Source organism: Phyllobates terribilis, unplaced genomic scaffold (genome assembly GCF_046119375.1).
Source record: "Phyllobates terribilis strain yellow unplaced genomic scaffold, ASM4611937v1 Scaffold_8__6_contigs__length_399053987, whole genome shotgun sequence".
Classification (NCBI taxonomy): domain Eukaryota; kingdom Metazoa; phylum Chordata; class Amphibia; order Anura; family Dendrobatidae; genus Phyllobates; species Phyllobates terribilis.
In genome coordinates, this window is record NW_027362768.1 from 253,388,399 (window position 1) to 253,412,802 (window position 24,404).

The following is a 24,404-nucleotide window of genomic DNA, read 5'->3' on the forward strand; positions in this document are numbered from 1 at the left end:
TGTGTGTATATACCGTACAGACCAAAAGTTTGGACACACCTCATTTAAAGATTTTTCTGTATTTTCATGACTATGAAAATTGTACATTCACACTGAAGGCATCAAAACTATGAATTAACACATGTGGAATTATATACTTAACAAAAAAGTGTGAAACAACTGAAAATATGTCTTGTATTCTAGGTTCTTCAAAGTAGCCACCTTTTGCTTTGATGACTGCTTTGCACACTCTTGGCATTCTCTTGATGAGCTTCAAGAGGTAGTCACTGGAAATGGTCTTCCAACAATCTTGAAGGAGTTCCCAGAGATGCTTAACACTTGTTGGCCTCTTTGCCTTCACTCTGCTTTCCAGCTCTCCCCAAACCATCTCGATTGGGTTCAGGTCTGGTGACTGTGGAGGCCAGGTCATCTGGCGTAGCACCCCATCACTCTCCTTCTTGGAGGTGTGTTTGGGGTCATTGTCCTGTTGAAAAATAAATGATGGTCCAACTAAATGCAAACCGGATGGAATAGCATGCCGCTGCAAGATGCTGTGGTAGCCATGCTGGTTCAGTATGCCTTCAATTTTGAATAAATCCCCAACAGTGTCACCAGCAAAGCACCCCCACACCATCACACCTCCTCCTCCATGCTTCACGGTGGGACCCAGGCATGTAGAGTCCATCCGTTCAGCTTTTCTGCGTCGCACAAAGACACGGTGGTTGGAACCAAAGATCTCAAATTTGGACTCATCAGACCAAAGCACAGATTTTCACTGGTCTAATATCCATTCCTTGTGTTCTTTAGCCCAAACAAGTCTCTTCTGCTTTTTGCCTGTCCTTAGCAGTGGTTTCCTAACAGCTATTTTACCATGAAGGCCAGCTGCACAAAGTCTCCTCTTAACAGTTGTTGAAGAGATGTGTCTGCTGCTAGAACTCTGTGTGGCATTGACCTGGTCTCTAATCTGAGCTGCTGCTAACCTGTGATTTCTGAGGCTGGTGACTCGGATAAACTTATCCTCAGAAGCAGAGGTGACTCTTGGTCTTCCTTTCCTGGGGCGGTCCTCATGTGAGACAGTTTCTTTGTAGCGCTTGATGGTTTTTGCAACTGCACTTGGAGACACTTTCAAAGTTTTTTCGCACTGACTGACCTTCATGTCTTAAAGTAATGATGGCCACTCGTTTTTCTTAGCTGCTTTTTTCTTGCCATAATACAAATTCTTACAGTCTATTCAGTAGGACTATCAGCTGTGTATCCACCAGACTTCTGCACAACACAACTGATGGTCCCAACCCCATTTATAAGGCAAGAAATCCAACTTATTAAACCTGACAGGGCACACCTGTGAAGTGAAAACGATTTCCGGTGACTACCTCTTGAAGCTCATCAAGAGAATGCCAAGAGTGTGCAAAGCAGTCATCAAACCAACAGGTGGCTACTTCGAAGAACCTAGAATATAAGACATATTTTCAGTTGTTTCACTCTTTTTTGTTAAGTATATAATTCCACATGTGTTGATTCATAGTTTTGATGCCTTCAGTGTGAATGTACAATTTTCATAGTCAGGAAAATACAGAAAAATCTTTAAAGGAGAAGGTGTGTCCAAACTTTTGGTCTGTACTGTATATATAGTGCATCACGCATCAGTCTCGTGTGTGTATATATAGTGCGTCACGCCTCAGTCTCGTGTGTGTGTGTGTGTGTGTGTGTGTATATATAGTGCGTCACGCCTCAGTCTCGTGTGTGTGTGTGTGTGTGTGTGTGTGTGTATATATAGTGCATCACGCCTCAGTCTCGTGTGTGTGGGTATATATATATATATATATATATATATATATATATATATATATATATATATACTGCTCAAAAAAATAAAAGAAACACTCAAATAACACATCCTAGATCTGAATGAATGAAATATTCTCATTGAATACTTTGTTCTGTACAAAGTTGAATGTGCTGACAACAAAATCACACAAAAATCATCAATGGAAATCAAATTTATTAACCAATGGAGGCCTGGATTTGGAGTCACCCCCAAAATTAAAGTGGAAAAACACACTATAGGCTGATCCAACTTTGATGTAATTTCCTTAAAACAAGTCAAAATGAGGCTCAGTATTGTGTGTGGCCTCCACTTGCCTGTATGACCTCCCTACAACTCCTGGGCATGCTCCTGATGAGGTTGCAGATGGTCTCCTGTGGGATCTCCTCCCAGACCTGGACTAAAGCATCCGCCAACTCCTGGACAGTCTGTGGTGCAACGTGACATTGGTGGATGGAGCGAGACATGATGTCAGATGTGCTCAATCGGATTCAGGTCTGGGGAACGGGCGGGCCAGTCCATAGCTTCAATGCCTTCATCTTGCAGGAACTGCTGACACATTCCAGCCACATGAGGTCTGGCATTGTCCTGCATTAGGAGGAACCCAGGGCCAACCGCACCAGCATATGGTCTCACAAGGGGTCTGTGGATCTCATCTCGGTACCTAATGGCAGTCAGGCTACCTCTGGCGAGCACATGGAGGGCTGTGCGGCCCTCCAAAGAAATGCCACCCCACACCATTACTGAACCACTGCTAAACTGGTCAGGCTGAAGGATGTTGCAGGCAGCAGATCGCTCTCCATGGCGTCTCCAGACTCTGTCACGTCTGTCACATGTGCTCAGTGTGAACCTGCTTTCATCTGTGAAGAGCACAGGGCGCCAGTGGCGACTTTGCCAATCCTGGTGTTCTGTGGCAAATGCCAAGCGTCCTGCACGGTGTTGGGCTGTGAGCACAACCCCCATCTGTGGATGTCGGACCCTCATACCACCCTCATGGAGTCGGTTTCTAACAGTTTGTGCAGACACATGCACATTTGTGGCCTGCTGGAGGTCATTTTACAGGGCTCTGGCAGTGCTCCTCCTGTTCCTCCTTGCACAAAAGCGGAGGTAGCGGTCCTGCTGCAGGGTTGTTGCCCTCCTACGGCCCCCTCCACGTCTCCTGGTGTACTGACCTGTCTCCTGGTAGCGCCTCCAGCCTCTGAACACTACGCTTACAAACACAGCGAACCTTCTTGCCAAAGCTCGCATTGATGTGCCATCCTGGATGAGCGGCACTACCTGAGCAACTTTTGTGGGTTGTAGAGTCCATCTCATGCTACCACGAGTGTGAAAGCACAACCAACATTCAAAAGTGACCAAAACATCAGCCAGAAAGCATTGGTACTGAGATGTGGTCTGTGGTCCCCACCTGCAGAACCACTCCTTTATTGAGGGTGTGTTACACACACGCCCGGACTGACTGGCGTGAGCGTTGTTAGTGATCCCACTAGACCATGAACCGAGGAGTGCCTGGAGGGGCATGACTAAGTATCAACTCGGTCCGACCAAGGTCGCACGGCAGCTCAGTCGACTCCGTGAACCAGGGAGGAACCGAGCAGAGGGACCAGGTGCTACTCCAGGTCAGACCCCGGTCACAGCTGTTCACCAACACCAGGGAATGCAGGAACAGGCAGGTTAGGCTGGCATACTGACAGGTGGGTACTGGCAGGCACGGCTGGTCTGCAGACAAGTGGGTACTGGAAGGCACGGCTGGTATGCAGACCGGTGGGTACTGGCAGGCACGGCTGGTATACAGACAGGTGGGTACTGGCAGGTAGGAAAGCAGGCAAGATAGGGACCAACACCGGGGAATGCAGGAACAGGCAGGTTAGGCTGGCATACTGACAGGTGGGTACTGGCAGGATAGGGACCAACACTGGGGAATGCAGTAACAGGCAGGTTAGGCTGGCATACTGACAGGTGGGTACTGGCAGGCACGGCTGGTATGCAGACAGGTGGGTACTGGCAGGCACGGCTGGTATGCAGACTGGTGGGTACTGGCAGGCACAGATGGTATACAGACAGGTGGGTACTGGCAGGTAGGATCTGTACAGGACCAGTACAGACTGGGATACAGGAACAGAGCCGCAGGTGCGGTAGAGCAAAACTCGCACGTGCGGTAGACGAGCAGAGCAAAACCCGCAGATGCGGTAGACAAGCAGAGCAGAGCAAAACCCGCTGGTGCGGTAGACAAGCAGAGCAAAACCCGCAGATGCGGTAGACAAGCAGAGCAGAGCAAAACCCGCAGGTGCGGTAGACAAGCAGAGCAGAGCAAAACCCGCAAGTGCGGTAGACGAGCAGAGCAAAACCCGCAGGTGCGGTAGACAAGCAGAGCAGAGCAACACCCGCAGGTGCGGTAGACAAGCAGAGCAAAACCTGCAGATGCGGTAGACAAGCAAAGCAGAGCAAAACCCCTCACGTGCGGTAGACAAGCAGAGCAAAACCGCATGTGCGGTAAACAAGCAGAGCAGAGCAAAACCCGCAGGTGCGGTAGACAAGCAGAGCAAAACCGCAGGTGCGGTAGACAAGCAGAGCAGATACAAGGTACTTACAATGAAGTAGCGAGTGGACACTAAACTCACAAACAGAAGTACAGAGACAGCGAGTTGGAGTTAGGTGCAGGTTCAGACACTGCAGGAAAAGGGAAGATACGAACATAGAGACAAACAAGTAACGGGCTAGGACACTGTTCAGACAGGAACTGAACCAGAAACAAGATACAGGAACGAGCCTGGATACTCAGCCCCCAGGGTGGCGGAAACAGACTAGAAGTCACAGATACTGGTAAAAAGGCCCGGGTACTCAGCCCCCAGGGTAGTGGAAACAGACAAGATACAGGACATGACCTGGCAACTCAGTTGCACAGAACACACTGAAAGAAAGTGTTGCTCAGGCACCTCCTACTGGGTGGAGGGGGTCTAAGTATCCAGTGACTCACAGCAATAGGCTGGGGAGGCATTAGGACTGCACACACTGTAACTATAAGAACCAGGCAGTAATCGCGCCGCTGCCCTAAGAAATCAGACAAGAGACATGCACACAGCAGGTACTGGAGCAAAGTGTGCAGCCAGGACTGATAGGTAAGATGGCGGTCTTGCATGGAGGGAGGTGGTAAGCCATATCAGCATGCCGCCAGGGATGTTACAGGGTGTCTTGATAATTGCCAATATTTTCCATCTATTGTCTATTCCATTTGCACAACAGCATGTGAAATTGATTGTCAATCAGTGTTGCTTCCTAAGTGGGCCGTTTGATTTCACAGAATTTGATGTACTTGGAGTTATATTCTGTTGTTTAAGTGTTCCCTTTATTTTTTTGAGCAGTATATATATATATATATATATATATATATATATATATATATATATATATATATATACATAGTGCGTCATGCCTCAGTCTCGTGTGTGTGTATATATAGTGCGTCATGCCTCAATCTCGTGTGTGTGTGTGTGTATATATATATATATATATATATATATATATATATATATATATATATATATATATATATATATATATATATATATATAGTGCGTCACGCCTCACTCGTGTGTGTATAAATATATAGTGCGTCACGCCTCAGTCTCGTGTGTGAATATATATATAGTGCGCCATGCCTCAGTCTCGTGTGTATGTGCGTACTATATATATGTATACAGTGCGTCACGCCTCAGTCTCGTGTGTGTGCGTGTATATATATATATATATATATATATATATATTATACGTCCCACCTCAGTATCGTGTGTGTGTGTATGTATATATATATATATATATATATATATATATATATATATATATATATATATTAGTGTGCATCACACCTCAGTCTTCTCTTAAGGGTATTAAGAGAAGGTGGATGATAATAGTCTGCACTTGACCACAAGTATACAAATCACATACATGAGTTCACGTGACAGCCCACTTGCATGTGGAATTTTGAAAGTGTGTGCATCACACCCTGTCATGATTTGGAAGTCTGTGATCATATAGAATGAATGCAGACTTTCCTCCTCAGCCTAGACAGCCCCTTGAAATTTGCCACTATCTGTTTACACTGATAGAAACTTGTCTTAGGGTGCTTTCACATTGCAATCTGGTACCCATTCGGTGGCCCATCAGGACATTTTTCTGAAATAACCCCCCTGCCCTCCCTGCAAAACGGGATTCAGACGTATGCACCAACAGGTAGACTATAATGGTGCTGGCATAGTGAACTTGCTCTATGCTGTACATCATTTTCTGGGTGTCTGCCTCCAATAGGCGTGCACGACAGAGCACACATTCATTCTGTCAGCACCACTATAGTTTATGGCCCCGTTGGTGTGTATATCCGTATTCTGTTTTGCAGGAGGAGAGGGGGTACAGATGTAAGCCCCGACGGGGCCACCAAACAGGTGCCGGAACGCAATGTGAAAGCACCCTTAGAATGTTAGGACAGAAGCTGGTAAGCATGTGTAGGAATGTGTGCTATTGGAGAATTTGATCTAATACTGGAGATTCAAGGGGTGCTGAGGTAAGAACAGGCTGCTCACACTGCTGTCTACCCTGTATATCTGATCTAATACTGGAGATGCCAGGGGTGCTGAGGTAAGAAGAGGCTGCTCACACTACTGTCCACCCTGTATATCTGATCTAATACTGAAGATGCCAGGGATGCTGAGGTTAGAAGAGGCTGCATACACTGCTGTCCACCCTCTCTATCTGATCTAATATTGGAGCTACCAGGGGTGCTGAGGTAAGAACAGGCTGCTCACACTGCTGTCCATCCTCTCTATCTGATCTAATACTGGAGATACCACATGTGCTGAGGTAAGACAAAGCTGCTCACACTGCTGTTCACCCTGTATATCTGATCTAATACTGAAGATGCCAGGGGTGCTGAGGTAAGAAGAGGCTGCTTACACTGCTGTCCACCCTATCTGATATAATAATGGAGATAACAGGGGTGCTGCAGTAAGAAGAGGCTGCTCACACTGCTGTCCACCCTCACTATCTGATCTAATGCTGGAGATACCAGGGGTGCTAAGGTAAGAACAGGCTACTTACACTGCTGTCCACAATTTAAGCGATCACAGGGAGCCAATGGGTTACTATGACAGCCGGGGGCTGGCTGAACACCCCTGTGTCTGTTATGTGATCGCTTCTGTGATATCTAGTCTGTGGCTGGGTGTGATAGAAGACAGTGATTTTTACTCTATGCAGCAATACTATGTAATTGTATATAGTAGAAACATTCAGACAATGTCACTAACAAATAATGTGAAAAGTAAAACAAAAACATTTTAAAAAGTGTAAGCAATTATAAAAAATTCTAATCACCTCCTCTTTTTCCCAGTTAACAATAAAGAAATGTAAAAAATATATAAAAATATACATTTGGTATCAACATGTACAGAAAAGTCTGATCTATCGAATATCTAATTAATTAACCCAATCTGGAAAAACTGTTAAGAGAAAAAAAAATCGAAATGCCAGGATTGCGCTTTTTTGGTTGCTGTAATTCCACAAAAAAATTTAAGAAAGTCATAGGAGTTATAACTGCCACAAAATAGTATCAATAAAAACATCAGGTCATTGCGCTAGAAACAAGCCCTCACACATCTCCACTCACTGAAAAATACAAATATTATGGATTTTATAAAGTAGCAGCTAAAGTAGCTAAATTTTAGGGTTTTTTTTTACGAATTTCTGAAATTTTTTCACCACTTAAAGCTATGTGCCCACGATGCAGAAATGCTCCGGATTTTTCCTGAGCGTTTCTGCATCTCCCTGGCAGAAAAAAACGCATGTGGATTGTACATGTGTTTTTCCTGCCGGGGACAAGCGGATGTGAAGCGTTCACATGCATTTCCGCATGCGGGTTGACAAGCGATTTTAGCATCACTTGGAAAGTGCTTCACAACTTGGTCACACTATATAAAACCATGCAAACGGCATGGATTTATATAGTGTGACCGTAAAGAATGTTAAAAAATAAATATATATACTTACCTTCTGATGGCCCCCGGAATCTTTATTCGATCCGTCCTGGCTTGCCGGCAGCTCGCGGTACACTGAAGGACCTGCCGACATCAGCGGTCGCGTGACCCGTCACATGACTAAATGACGTCAGCGCAGGTCCTTCAGTCCACCGCGATCTTCCGGCAAGCGAAGACAAGCACACCGGGGGCCATCAGAAGGTAAATATAATATGTATTTTTTATTTTATTTCTTTTTTTCACATATTCTATGGTACCTGGGTCCGGAGGAGAGTCTCCTGTCCTCCACACCCGGGTATCATCCGCACATTGAAACGCATGGATTCCGCATGTACAGATGCAGTGATGCGGAATCCAAGAGTTCCAATGCAAGTCAATGGCAGCGAAAACGCAGCGCTTCCGCAAAATACAGTAATTGGTAGTGCTGCGTTTTTTTCCGCAATGATAACCCGCAGCGGAAATTTCCGCAGCATGTGCACAGCACATGCAGATTATCATTGGGGAACATGGCAGGCCTTCTACCAAGCGTTTTTAAGCGTTTCTGCAGCGGAATTGCCGCTGCGGAAACACTTAAAAAACGCATCGTGGGCACACAGCCTAAAAAGAAAAAAAAGTATGCAAGTTTGGTATTGTTGTAATCATACTAAACTGGACAGCCATATTTCCAGGTCAGTTTTACTGCGGAATAAATGGCAAAAAAAACCAAACAATTGTGGAATTGCGTTTTTCTTTTCTCGCAATTTTCCTTTACTTGGAGTTTTTTTTAACAGTTTCTAGTACAGCGTATGATAAAATGGATGGTGTCATCCAAAAGTACAACCAGTCCCACACAAAGCAAGCCCTCAAATGGCTTTCTTAGTGGGAAAGTAAAAAAGTTACAGCTCTTGGAAGAAGGGGAGGGAAAAATAAAAGTGCAAAATTGGAAAATCTCTCAGTCCTTAAGGGGTTAAGCTGAAGATAAATTTCCAAAAGTAAACATACAGCAAGTGCATATTTGTAAGATGGTTACCATAATTATCTCTTAAATTGAGCTACATCATTTATGACAAATTAATGGAGGTTTGGAGGGTAGAATGCTAAATGGCAGTAGGATGGCTACTAAGAATAGTTAGGTTTTTTTTGTACCCAGTATTTGTTAGGCATTAACAATAAATTATTTAAAGGGGTATTATTAAAGTTACTAAATGTTTTAATTAGACAACATGACAATAAACAAATTTGTAAATAGCTTGCATATTTTATCTGCTGTCATTTTTCTGCAATGAGAGCTTTTATCTTTCATAGTGTACAGCTGATTTTCTTGGGGCTAGTTGATTTGTGCCTGCCAGACTCTGGCGGAGAGTGTGCAGTAGTTACATTCCTTCAGAAGAGTTAACTCTTAACATCCCAGTCGGCTCTCTCTAGCCCTCCATTGATATCTATAGAGCAGTTAGCTGCTCAACTTCCTTCCACTCCTCTCAGCTTGTGATGAGCTGCTGTTATAAATCTTGCAAAATCACCATCCCTACCATTGGTAGTTTCTAGAGCAGTTCTTCTAATCATGGCTCTCTCTGTCCGGAGTTGTATGCATGTTCAATACCCTGTTATCTATTTTGGTAAATTGTAGTGATGGCAGTGTACATTCCATAAAAAAACACTGATAGCTGAATGTGTTACAGCAGAACTTGCGCTGAGCTTAATGGTTCTACTAATACTACAGCTCTGCTACTCACCCTGCAAGAAACTAGAAATTGAGACTGGAAAGCTGTGTGCTGATCAAGAGACAATTAGGTGATATGTGTCTGATCTTTGTGGTTTGGATCTCTGGGACCCCCATACATCCCAAGAACAGGACTGTAAAATGGCCCATTACTATTTAGAATTGGTCATGCATGCACGCCACCGCTCTATTCATTTGAATCAGACTTCTGGAAATAGCAGAGTACATATGGCAATTCAGAGCATCATTCTTAGGATCAATGGGGTGCTGGTGCGAATAAGCTGCTCGAGTGTCATCATTGTTTTTTATCAGGTTTTCATCAGAGTTTGGTCATTGTCCTTTTTGTACCATTAGAGCTTCTTCAGTTTTTCTCGTATACAAAAAATGAAAAACTGCTTGAAGTTTCCTAGGGTATATGCCCACGATCAGGCTATAGCAGCGCTTTGGACGCAGCGTATTTTCGCTGTCCAAAGCGCTGCATCCGATCACGCCGGTAAATCCACTTGTGTTCACTGAACAATTCGAAGTTACTGCCTCCAATACATTCTATTGGGGAAATTTCTGTTGCGGAGACCAGCGTTTCCGCAACAGAAATTGACATGCTGCGGCTCCTAAAGCTGCGCCACCAGTGAGTTTACGCGGCGTCAAATAGTAACACAGTGGGCATGTGATTTCTGTAAATCCCATCCACTGTGCTTCTAATGTGGAACACAGCGTTTTGGACACAGTGCAGGTGAGCTGCGTCCAAAACTCTGCCATTACGTATCATGCAACCTTAAGCGTCTCCTGTCAATCAGTGAAAAATGGCACACGGTTGTCATCCAAGTGCTATCTGATTTTTTTGTTTCATGGACCCATCGACTTGCATTGGCAAGTTTGATCTGTGATCAAAATCGGACATATGTCTGTGTTTTGGTGTGGACCACTCATTCTGCAAAAATAACACATACAGTACAGACCAAAAGTTTGGACACACCTTCTGATTTTAAAGATTTTCCTGTATTTTCATGACTATGAAAATTGTACATTCACACTCGAGGCATCAAAACTATGAATTAACACACGTGGAATTATATACTTAACAAAAAAGTGTGAAACAACTGAAAATATGTCTTATATTCCAGGTTCTTCAAAGTAGCCACCTTTTGCTTTGATGACTGCTTTGCACACTCTTGGCATTCTCTTGATGAGCTTCAAGAGGTAGTCACTGGAAATGGTCTTCCAACAATCTTGAAGAAGTTCCCAGAGATGCTTAGCACTTGTTGGCCCTTTTGCCTTCACTCTGCGGTCCAGCTCACCCCAAACCATCTCGATTGGGTTCAGGTCTGGTGACTGTGGAGGCCAGGTCATCTGGCATAGCACCCCATCACTCACCTTCTTGGTCAAATAGCCCTTACACAGCCTGGAGGTGTGTTTGGGGTCATTGTGCTGTTGAAAAATAAATGATGGTCCAACTAAACGCAAACCGGATGGAATATCATGCCATTGCAAGATGCTGTGGTAGCCATGCTGGTTCAGTATGCCTTCAATTTTGAATAAATCCCCAACAGTGTCACCAGCAAAGCACCCCCACACCATCACACCTCCTCCTCCATGCTTCACGGTGGGAACCAGGCATGTAGAGTCCATCCGTTCACCTTTTCTGCGTCGCACAAAGACACGGTGGTTGGAACCAAAGATCTCAAATTTGGACTCATCAGACCAAAGCACAGATTTCCACTGGTCTAATGTCCATTCCTTGTGTTCTTTAGCCCAAACAAGTCTCTTCTGCTTGTTGCCTGTCCTTAGCAGTGGTTTCCCAGCAGCTATTTTACCATGAAGGCCTGCTGCACAATGTCTTCTCTTAACAGTTGTTGAAGAGATGTGTCTGCTGCTAGAAATCTGTGTGGCATTGACCTCGTCTCTAATCTGAGCTGCTGTTAACCTACGATTTCTAAGGCTGGTGACTCAGATAAACTTATCCTCAGAAGCAGAGGTGACTCTTGGTCTTCCTTTCCTGGGGCGGTCCTCATGTGAGCCAGTTTCTTTGTAGCGCTTGATGGTTTTTGCAACTGCACTTGGGGACAGTTTCAAAGTTTTCCCAATTTTTCGGACTGACTGACCTTCATTTCTTAAAGTAATGATAGCCACTCGTTTTTCTTTACTTAGAATTTGTATTATGGCAAGAAAAAAGCAGCTAACAGTCTATTCAGTAGGACTATCAGCTGTGTATCCACCAGACTTCTGCACAACACAACTGATGGTCCCAACCCCATTTATAAGGCAAGAAATCCTACTTATTAAACCTGACAGGGCACACCTGTGAAGTGAAAAGCATTTCCGGTGACTACCTCTTGAAGCTCATCAAGAGAATGCCAAGAGTGTGCAAAGCAGTCATCAAAGCAAAAGGTGGCTACTTTGAAGAACCTGGAATATAGGACATATTTTCAGTTGTTTCACACTTTTTTGTTAAGTATATAATTCCACATGTGTTAATTCATAGTTTTGATGCCTTCAGTGTGAATGTACAATTTTCATAGTTATGAAAATACAGAAAAATCTTTAAATGAGAAGGTGTGTCCAAACTTTTGGTCTGTACTGTACATGTGAACAGCCTCATAGACTATAATAGGTACAAGTTCTATCTGAAAAAAACTTGTATGTGAAAAACTCACGTCTGAATGAGCCCTAAGAGAATAAGACTTAAAAAGGGAAGCTGCTGTGAGTGTGCTCCATGTCATGTGCTAGCATGACTGTGCAGGCAGAAAGAACAGGAAGCGAGCTGTCTCCATCACCCATCACATGAGCAGAAGGATCTGTTCATAACAAAATGTAAGACTCCGTTCACATTGACGTCTATTCAGCTTTCTGACATAACAACTTAGCTTACTGCAGTATTGTATTCAGCAGAGATAACTGATGGAACTAAAGCAAGTCAGTGGAGGAAGAAAGGTCATTACTGATTGTGACACATCAAAACTTCTCCGTCATATCCTTCATGGCTCCTGTAAATAGGGAAATCCTGATGCCATGGGAAATGAAAGCTATAATTATTGTGAATGCAGAGTGGCCACTGTAAAGACAGGAATATTTTTTTTTTTTTTAACATTTTGTTCTAGAAAAATATGTAACGTTAAAAGGGCACTCCAACCCAAATCTAGGAGACACGCTTTACATGGAGCATTACATGCTCACAAAGTTTTTCCCTGAATTGTGCTGTTACAGAGAGCCCCCGCTGTTAACTACAATGATGCAGCTAATACATTTGTTGGCATAGCAACAGAGCAGTGCTGTGTTTGCCACATGGGACTCAGTACAGGAAATATACTCAGATATTGTGACATTTCTGGCAACTGTTGCCATGATGATGCCCTCTACAGGATATTATTAGGGCCAAAATGTTGAATTACTTCAGCTTTATGTCTGTTGGGCTCTGTGGACCATCACTTCAAACTGCCTGTTTTTAATTGTCACCACAGTGACAATTGCATGTGTCCCACCCACTGATACCGATAGAGGTAAAATATGGCGAACTCAATTACTGACCAAGGAGTCACAGAGATAGCACTCCATGCTACAATATCAGAAAATCTGTAGTAACAGGAAGCACAAAGTTTGTCCAATGTTAAAATAGGAAACACCATATGATGGCTTTTTCCTTAAAGGGTTTGTACCAAGCCAATAAGTTATCCCCTATCAATAGGCTATTGGATAACTTATTGATCGCTAGGGTCTAACCTCTGGGGCACCCAGAATGCCTGAAAACAGGGCTCTGAACAGTCCTATCTGTACAGTCATGGCCAAAAGTATTGAGAATGAGACAAATAGTAATTTTTCCAAAGTTTACTGCTTCATTTTTTGTAATGGCAATTTGCATATACTCCTGAATGTCAAAGAGTGATCAGCTTAACAGCAATTGCTGTACTTGCAAAGTCAATATTTGCCCAGAAAATGAACTTTAACCCCGAAAACACATTTCAACATCATTGCAGTCCTGCCTTAAAAGGAGCAGCTAACATCATTTTAGTGATTGATCCATTAACACAGGTGTGGGTGTTGATGAGGACAGGGCTGGCGATCAATCAGTCATGATTAAGTAAGAATGACATCACTGGACACTTTAAAAGGAGGCTGGTTCTTGGTATCATTGTTTCTCTTCAGTTAACCATGGTTATCTCTAAAGAAACACGTGCAGCCATCATTGCACTGCACAAAAATGGCCTAACAGGGAAGAGTATCGCAGCTACAAAGATTGCACCTCAGTCAACAATCTATCGCATCATCAAGAACTTCAAGGAGAGAGCTTCCATTGTTGTCAAAAAGGCTCCAGGGCGCCCAAGAAAGACCAGCAAGCGCCAGGACCGTATCTTAAAACTGTTTCAGCTGCGGGATCGGACTACCAGCAGTGCCGAGCTTGCTCAGGAATGGCAGCAGGCTGGTGTGAGTGCTTCTGCACGCACTGTGAGGTGGAGACTCTTTGAGCAAGGGCTGGTTTCAAGGAGGGCAGCAAAGAAGCCACTTCTCTCCAGAAAAAACATCAGGGACCGACTGATATTCTGCAAAAGGTACAGGGAGTGGACTGCTGAGGACTGGGGCAAAGTCATTTTCTCTGATGAATCCCCTTTTCGATTGTTTGGGACATCTGGAAAACAGCTTATTCGGAGAAGAAGAGGTGAGCGCTACCACCAGTCTTGTCTCATGCCAACTGTAAAGCATCCTGAAACCATTCATGTGTGGGGTTGCTTCTCAGCCAAGGGAATCGGCTCACTCACAGTCTTGCCTAAAAACACAGCCATGAATAAAGACTGGTACCAGAATGTCCTCCAAGAGCAACTTCTCCCAACCGTCAAAGAGCAGTTTGGCGCCCAACAATGCCTTTTCCAGCATGATGGAGCACCTTGCCAAAAAGCAAAGGTGATAACTAAATGGCTCACGGAACAAAACATAGAGATTTTGGGTCCATGGCCTGGAAACTCCCCAGATCTTAATGCCATTGAGAACTTGTGGTCAATCATCAAGAGACGGGTGGACAAACAAAAACCAACAAATTCTGGCAAAATGCAAGCATTGATTATGCAAGAATGGACTGCTATCAGTTAGGATTTGGTCCAAAAGTTGATTGAGAGCATGCCAGGGAGAATTACAGAGGTCTTGAAGAAGAAGGGGCAACACTGCAAATATTGACTTGCTGCATTAACTCATTCTAACTGTCAATATAACTTATTGGTACTCATAATATGATTGCAATTATATTTCTGTATGTGATATAACCATCAGACAAACACTAATAAAAACCAGAGGCCAGCAGATCATGTGAAAATATAATTTTGGTGTCATTCTCAAAACTTTTGGCCATGACTGTAGGTTTAGTATGAACCCCTGACTCCACTTATTGTTTATGGCACTGCTGAAGATATCCAAGGACTGCACTGGGGTATCTCCGGCAGTCCTACAGAGAATTAATAGAGCAAAGGTGCACATATTCAACCTCTACCCCGTTATCAGGATGACTGTGAGTCTTAATGGTCGGACCTCCAAAGATTAGTAAGTTATCCCCTATCCTATCAAGGGATTAAATTTGGTACAATGCATTTAATAATTAAACAGTTTTTTTTCTGATGTTAGTTTCCCTTTAAAGGGAACTGGTCGTGTTGAAAAATATATCTGATCTGCAGTTCGGATGTTATAGAGCAGAACCAGCGGTCTAGATTGATATACATTTTTGTGGGAGAAGTATCAGTAGAAATATCGAAATATCGGTATAGATTGTAATTCATTCATTGAAATCCCTGCTTTATGTGTTCATATATGTTCAGTGGGTGGTATTATTCAATGATTGATAGTCTTCCCTGTATGACAGAGTTAGCTGTCAATCACTAGTAGGTATGACCGCCCACTAGACGCATATACACTGACAAGCAAAAGGGTAACAATGTTTTGACCCTTTGACTTTCAGGCTCCATATCTCACCATCCACTACTGCTTCGAACATGAGACTGCCATCACTTTATAGACAATCATCTTGACTATCTCATACATATATTTGCCTTGCAACTATTTTGCATATGATTAGTTATGCAGATGTTTGTCACATCACTGCATTGTTTCTGTTTTGCTCCTGGTGGTGGAAAAATCTTTTTCATTCTGTATACTACAAAATACAACCTGTTTTCACATTCCCTAATAGCTCAGTGTGTTATTAGGTTGATTCCCAAATGAAAAGTCACTGGTTCGAACCAAGGAGCAGACACAAAGAAGATTTCCCAAGAAAAGAGAAACCGCATCATCCAGCTTATTGATAGATGTCTCTTGGCCAAGAAAATTGCCAAACTGCATCATGTGAGAGCCATGCCAGTTGGAGGAACACAAAATGAAGTCCATCCATATATTCTAAAAAGCTAAGAGGTGGAGGTGGGCTAATAAAGTCCAAATTTTTCTCACCAAAGGTTTTTTGGAGTACTGCCTGCCTTTTTTTGTCTGTATATATGTCACGGATGTGTCAGAAGTGACAGACAGTTGCCCTGCAGTTGGTTGCAGAAGATCTCTACGTTTGGCATTACAGACACCTTAGAGGCTGTCTCTAGGACCCAGCAGCTACCTTCGTCTGGCTAATTAACACCCTGGCCTGGGTGTATAAATACCTGCTGTGTGTCAGAGGGAGGTGCCGGCGATATTCATTACTCTTTGTGAAGGCTTCAGCGAGAGCAGCACTTCTTCCTCACTGATGCTTGAGGACGTGCGCATTTGTCTGGAGTCTAAAGCTAAGCAATTTTTCCTTGTTTGTCCTCCCTTGTTGTCTTTAGTGTTCATTGGGGATTAACTAGTGCTCATCCCCTTTCTTCCCTAGCCAGGGGCAAATGCCAGAGAAAGACAGGTCGAGGAACGCATGCGGCAATTGCTGAAGAGCCAATATAGGGACGTTAGGAAAGACAGGGTTATATTCTATCAGCCAGGAGGTCTCCATTCCCCCCTTTCCCTGGAGTCTGGGTTCCCTTTCCCTCTTCCCTTTGTGTTGCACTAAGCCTTTCCCACACCTTGGGTGACATTATATATATATATATATATATATATATATATATATGTGTATGTGTATATATATAGTCATTTTTTACATTTTAAAAATTACAAAAAGGAAAATGGGCTGATGCAAAAATTTGGGCACCCTCCATGGTTAGTACCTAGTGCCACCCCCTTTTGCAAGTATCACAGCTTGTAAACACTTTTTGTAGCCAGCTAAGGGTCTTTCAATTCTTGTTTGAGGGATTTTCATCCATTCTTCCTTGGAAAATTCTTATAGTTCTGTGAGATTCCTGGGTCATCTTGCATGCACTGCTATTTTGAGGACTAACCACAGATTTTCCATGATGTTCAGATCAGGGGATTGTGAGGACCATTGTAAAACCTTCAGCGTGCGCCTTTTGAGGTAGTCTTTTGTGGATTTTGATGTGTGTTTAGGATTATTATAGATGTGTAGAAGCCATCCTTTTTTCAACTTCAGTTTTTTTACAGATGGTGTTATTTTGTATCAAGTATTTGTTGAAATTTCATTGAATCCATTCTTCCCTCTACCCGTGAATTATTCCCTGTGCCATTGGCTGCAACACAACCCCAAAGCATGATTGTTCCACCACTATTATTAATGATTGGCGAGATGTTCTTTTCCTGAAATTCTGTGCTTAAAAAAAATAAAGGGAACACTTAAACAACAGAATATAACTTCAAGTAAATCAAACTTCTGTGAAATCAAACTGTCCACTTAGGAAGCAACACTGATTGACAATCAATTTCACATGCTGTTGTGCAAATGGAATAGACAATAGATGGAAATTATTGGCAATTATCAAGACACCCTCAATAAAGGAGTGGTTCTGCAGGTGGGGACCACAGACCACATCTCAGTACCTATGCTTTCTGGCTGATGTTTTGGTCACTTTTGAATGCTGTTTGTGCTTTCACACTCGTGGTAGCATGAGACGTACTCTACAACCCACAGAAGTTGCTCAGGTAGTGCAGCTCATCCAGGTTGGCACATAAATGCGAGCTTTGGCAAAAAGGTTTGCTGTGTCTGTCAGCGTAGTATCCAGAGGCTGGAGGTGCTACCAGGAGACAGGTCAGTACACCAGGAGACGTGGAGGAGGCCGTAGGAGGGCAACAACCCAGCAGCAGGACCGCTACCTCCGCCTTTGTGCAAGGAGGAACAGGAGGAGCACTGCCAGAGCCCTGCAAAATGACCTCCAGCTGGCCACAAATGTGCATGTGTCTGCACAAACGGTTAGAAACCGACTCCATGAGGGTGGTATGAGGGCCCGACGTCCACAGATGGGGATTGTGCTCACAGCCCAACACCGTGCAGGACGCTTGGCATTTGCCACAGAACACCAGAATTGGCAAAGTCACCACTGGCGCCCTGTGCTCTTCACAGATGAAAGCAGGTTCACATTGAGCACATGTGACAGACGTGACAGAGTCTGGAGACGCCGTGGAGAGTAATCTGTTGCCTGCAACATCCTTCAGCATGACCGGTTTCAGTGGGTCAGTTATGGTGTGGGGTGACATTTCTTTGGTGGGCTGCAAAGCCCTCCATGTGCTCGCCAAAGGTAGCCTAACTGCCATTAGGTACCGAGATGAGATCCTCAGAACCCTTGTGAGACCATATGCTGGTGCGGTTGGCCCTGGGTTCCTCCTAATGCAGGACAATGCCAGACCTCATGTGGCTGGAGTGTGTCAGCAGTTCCTGCAAGATGAAGCCATTGAAGCTATGGACTGGCCTGCCTGTTCCCCAGATCTGAATCCAATTGAGCACATCTGGGACATCATGTCTCGCTCCATCCACCAACGTCACGTTGCACCACAGACTGTCTAGGAGTTGGCGGATGCTTTAGTCCAGGTCTGGGAGGAGATCCCACAGGAGACCATCCGCAACCTCATCAGGAGCATGCCCAGGCATTGTAGGGAGGTCATACAGGCACGTGGAGGCCACACACAATACTGAGCCTCATTTTGACTTGTTTTAAGGACATTACATCAAAGTTGGATCAGCCTGTAGTGTATTTTTCCACTTTAATTTTGGGGGTGACTCCAAATCCAGGCCTCCATTGGTTAATAAATTTGATTTCCATTGATGATTTTTGTGTGATTTTGTTGTCAGCACATTCAACTTTGTACAGAACAAAGTATTCAATGAGTATATTTCATTCATTCAGATCTAGGATGGGTTATTTGAGTGTTCCCTTTATTTTTTGAGCAGTGTGTATGTGTATATATATATATGTATATATATATATATATATATATATATAAACAAAATTGGAACAGCAGCATATGTTCAGAGTATCGGGTGCAAGGCCCCCAAACAGATATCGATTAGTATTAGTAGTATGCTGTAGAAAAACAGCAGGCAGCACTCCAAAATCTTCTGAAAAAATGTGGACTTTAATAGCTCGATGTGACAACGTTTTGGTTGCAACCTTCATCAAGCAGTGTACAAGGTTCAAGTGCATGGTATATTTCATAGAATTCCATCATTACAATTTACAATGTCATTAACAAATTAGTGCATCCTACTAATATTATAAATGCGAAAGTTTGTGAGTATATATGTTTGTTACTCTTTCACGAAAAAACTACTGGACGGATTTGCATGAAACTTTACAGTAATATAGATTATACATCGGAATAACATATAGGCTACAATTTGTAATGATTTTATGTAATTTTGGTCGTAATATAACGATACATGTCAATTAAGTCGGAAAAAAATCTGGCCTCTGAGAGCTCTCTTATATACACACATACACAGGTGATATTTAAATGGCTGATTTACAGCAGTCAGAAGAGATTGATAATACAATAATTTGCCCATAGTGGATCATTGTATAGTGAGGTCACAGTTGCCGCCTGTCCACAGTCAGAATACAGGGGTGATCATATACCGTGGCCAGGTACAAGTGTGGCACAGGGGGTTCACACACGACCCCCAGGGACTGACATTTCCTAGAAACTTTGGCAGCTGTCAGTCATGAGCTCACCCTGATACATTACACTCTGGAAACAGCTGAAGGGAGAAGGATAATTTATGACATTTTCTCAGACTTAAAAAAAAAAAAAAAAAAAAAAAATTGCCCAGAAAACAGCCCATATGTCAGGAACAGGTTACTAGGGCATACTTCCCAGCATGGCCTGCCCGCGCCCACAGCCCGGAGGGGAGTGTGAGGCTTCCTCCTGCAGGTTGCCCGGGGGCACCGGGCCGTCATTGTCCTCACACAAGGGGTCCCGCCGCCATTGTCCCTCCACATAACAGCGTATAATAAAACATGCGCTCACCTGCGCCAGCTGCTGCAGCCGGGAAAGTTCCGAGCGCCTCACCTGGGCGGAGGGGAAGTTACTCACACACGGGGAGGGGCAGTAACCTGAGCGCGGCTCCATGGAGGATGCACACACTGCAGCCTGACAACACCGGCAGCAGCGCTACACAAATGGCGTCCTCCCCTCCTGTGTGCAGCACAGCCCTGTGTGTGTGCAGCGCAGCATGTCACCCACAGCACCAGCAGGCTGCTCTCAGCTCCGACAGAGCACTGGGAATGGTTGCTATGGGTAACCGCGCCACAGCTGCTCCTCATAGACCAGTCATATACAACTGATATCGTCTGTACAGCGATCGTAATATAACTAATTAGATTGTTTTAGTATTTTGTTTGAACTTTACTAAGTACCTATTTTGTAATTAGTACTTATAAAAATGCCGCGAAAGCGTAAGTCTAACATTTCGCAAAGCTCTAATAAAGCCCGAGCTATGAAAATAATTAGACGTGATGAGACGTCTCAACAAGCCGAGCAACGAAGGCTTGAGCAGGTGGTGCGTTGTGCGGCACATAGAGCTGCAGAGACTCCAGAACAATCCCAAGCTCGACGTGAACGGAATGCGGAGTTTTTGGCATCTCAACGGGCTGTTGAAACTCAAGAACAGTCCCAAGCCCGACGTGAACAGCATGCGGAGTATCTGGCGTCTCAACGGGCTGCTGAAACTCCAGAACAGTCCCAAGCTCGACGTCAGCAGCAAGCGACTTACATGGCGTCCCAAAGAGCCACTGAAACTTATGAAATGGCCGAATCTCGCAGATGCACTGTTGCTGAAAGGGCAGCACAGCGACGTCAAACATTTACAAGAAATACATGGATATTGTTTAATAAAGCTGCATTTGAGTATGACGAGACTCTTGATTATGAAACTCACAAGCTTATAAAAATAGAAGCAATGACCATAGATTGCAAATATTGCGGAGCTCTTAAGTGGAAAGAGGAAGCAGCAGGTATATGTTGTTTGGGCGGGAAAGTAGCTCTTCCTTATATAGACGAGCCAGTTCAACCTTTAAAAGAGCTTTTCTCTAATGAAACTGATGAATCTAGCCTTTTTCTAAATAATATAAGAAAATACAACATGTGCTTTCATATGACGTCTTTTGGAGCCGATCAAATTGTCTCAATGCCAGGGTTTTGCCCGACCTTTACAATACAAGGACAAGTATACCACCGTATCGGTTCTTTAATTCCTACGTCCATTTCGCAACCACAATTTTTTCAAGTTTATTTCATAGGTGACGAAGAAGAACAAATCAACAGGCGTACTGAGTGCGTGCAAAGCGTAGATCGAAACATAGTTAAAAAATTACAACGAGTACTTCACGACCACAACATTTTGGTGCATGAATTTAAAACGGCTAGAGACAGAATGATCAATGACGATCATTTCAAAGTAGTGATTCACCCAGACCGTGTATCACGTGGTCAACATGAGAGACGATTCAATGCCCCTACTACAAATGAAATAGCTGCAGTAATAGTTAGTAGCGAACAAACTATGTCTCGGGACATCGTTGTGCAGCCGCGCGCTGGCATGCTCACTAGGGTTCCCGATGCACATAGATTCTATGACGCTCTCGAGTACCCAATAATTTTTTGGAAAGGACAAGAGGGGTACAGCATTGATATTCCTCAGATAAATCCAATTACCAAACAAGCAATGGCAAGCAAAAAGGTGTCCTGCAAAGATTTTTATGCCTTTCACTTGATGGTCCGTCGCAGCGATTTTAATTTGATACTTAAGTGTAGGCTCCTACTTCATCAGTTTCTGGTCGACATGTATGTAAAGATGGAAAGTGAGCGCTTAAGGTTCATTTCTTTAAATCAAAAAAAACTGCGCACAGAAAATTATATTCACTTGCAAGATGCAATAAGAAATGATGCAGATTTGGATCCAAATAACTTAGGTCAGATGGTGATTCTCCCGTCATAATTTGTAAATAGCCCGAGATACCTACACGAATACACACAAGATGCGTTCACATACGTACGTAATTATGGGAGGCCTGATTTATTTATTACAATGACTTGCAACCCCGCTTGGCCAGAAATCACCAAAGAGCTTATGGCTGGTCAAAATTCATCGGACAGACATGACTTAACAGCTCGAGTATTTAGAATAAAAGTACAGAAGTTGGTAGCTCTACTTACAAAAGGTAACATATTTAGTGATATGCAATGCTTCATGTACTCGATCGAGTGGCAAAAGCGAGGTTTGCCTCATGTGCACTTACTGCTGTGGTTAAAGGAAAAATTGCATCCGAACCAAATTGACGAAATCATATGTGCTGAGATACCAAACCCAGAAACCGATCAAAAGCTCTATGATACAGTGACAAAGAATATGATTCACGGGCCATGTGGTACATTCAATTCTTCATCGCCATGCATGAAGGAAGGAAAATGTACCAAAAAATATCCGAGGAAGCTTTTAAAAGATACTCAAACCAATGACAAAGGTTATCCTTTGTACAAGCGCAGAGCACCAGAGAATGGTGGACGCACGACGATTATAAAAACCCGTAGAGGAACACAGGAAATATTGGTGGACAATAGCTGGGTGGTCCCATATTCTCCACTCTTATCAAAAAATTTTAATTCTCATTTAAATGTAGAGTTCTGTAATACGGTACCGGCGATAAAATATATTTGTAAATATATTAATAAGGGTAGCGACCAGGCTATTTTTAACATCCGCCAGCAAGGGAATGTTAACATTGACCCAAGAGATGAGGTGCAGACCTTTAGAATCGGCCGATATGTTAGTAGTAACGAAGCAGCGTGGCGGATCTTAGGTCTGCCTCTGCACGAGAGACACCCAACCGTCACTCATCTCGCGATTCATTTACCCAATGGCGAGAGGGTTTACTTTACGGAAAATAATTTTAGAGAGAGATTAGAAGCACCACCTAAAACTACACTAACTGTATTTTTCCTGTTGTGCCAAAGTGATACGTTTGCAAAAACATTACTTTACATTGACGTGCCTCGCTACTATACTTGGAATGTGGCACGGAAGCAATGGAAACGTCGTTTACAAGGAACACCTGTCGATGGCTGGCCAGGTGTGAAGGCAGGAGACGCTCTAGGTAGCATTTACACGGTGCACGTTAGCAATTTTGAATGTTATTGCTTGCGTATGCTGCTGAATGTAATAAGGGGTTCAACCGACTTCTCGGATTTAAAAACATTTGAAGGTCAAGAACTTGCAACTTTTCGGCAGGTGTGTGAGAAGATGGGGTTGTTGGAAGATGATAACCACTGGGATACCACCTTAGAAGAGGCCGAGCTATGTCGCTCCCCGGCGCAAATAAGAGAGCTGTTTGCCATATTGATATGCACTTGCGGTTTATCCAATCTTCTACAACTCTGGCACAAGTATAAAACTGCGTTATCAGAGGATATCATGCACAGATTTGAAAGAATGGATCACGTTAACGATGATCTCTGTTTCAATGAGGCGTTGGGGCTTATCGAGGACAAAATATTAATAATTTCTAGAAAGAAATTGTCCGATTTTGGTCTACCCTCACCGCGGCGTAGAGGAGAGCGTCGAACGAGTTGATAAAAGAGCTAAGCTATGATACCAACCAGTTAGACGCTCACGTTTGCGAAACTGGGCCACGTTTGCTACCTGATCAAAGAGAGATTTATCACAAAATAGTAGGACGAGTTGAGAATGGTGAAGGCGGACTTTTTTTCCTTGATGCCCCGGGTGGTACAGGAAAAACTTTCTTGCTTAATTTACTTTTAGCAAAAATTCGTAGCGGTCATAACGTTGCACTAGCTGTGGCTTCCTCTGGAATTGCTGCAACATTGCTAAGCGGTGGACGGACGGCACATTCAGTCTTTAAATTACCTCTTAATCTGGTGAACGAAGAAACCCCATCGTGTAATATCAGCAAGAGCAGCGCCCGTGGCCTCCTGTTGCAACAGTGCAAACTAATCGTGTGGGACGAGTGCACAATGTCACACAAACGCACCATCGAAGCTCTTGATCGTTGTCTACAAGACTTACACAGTAAACAAACAATAATGGTTGGTGTGGTTGTTTTATTGGCTGGGGACTTTAGGCAAACTTTGCCTGTCATCGAGCGAGGCACTGCAGCAGACGAAATTAACGCATGTCTGAAATCCTCATATTTATGGACCAAAGTTGAAAAGCTGCACCTCACCACCAACAAGTGTGTCCAGTTATTCAGTGATCTAGAGTCAGGCGCGTACGCTGAGAAACTGCTCGAGATCGGTGAAGGTCGAATCGAAACTGACGAAGAAGGTATGGTTCTATTCACTAACCAATTTTGTCATGTTGTGGATTCGGAAGACGCACTTATTGCTCAAGTTTTTCCAAATTTGCAACAAAACATCCACAATGAAAATTGGCTATGTGAAAGAACTATACTAGCACCAAGAAATGAAACAGTTGCGAAAATCAATAAAATTATCTTGGACCAAGTAACCAGCGATGCAACAACCTACAACTCCATCGACACAGTCATGTCATCTGAAGACTGTACGAGCTACCCCGTGGAGTTTCTTA

General features: G+C 43.6%; 1 long non-coding RNA gene across 1 annotated transcript in view; it reads left to right on the forward strand.

Moving 5' to 3' along the window:
• Window positions 1-12,256: 12,256 nt before the first annotated feature.
• LOC141156501 (uncharacterized) overlaps window positions 12,257-24,404 on the forward strand; it is a 178,800-nt gene continuing 166,652 nt past the window's right edge. Inside the window, exon 1 of the long non-coding RNA XR_012247645.1 lies at window positions 12,257-12,337. This is a non-coding gene — a long non-coding RNA (uncharacterized lncRNA). The remainder of the gene's footprint in view (window positions 12,338-24,404) is intronic.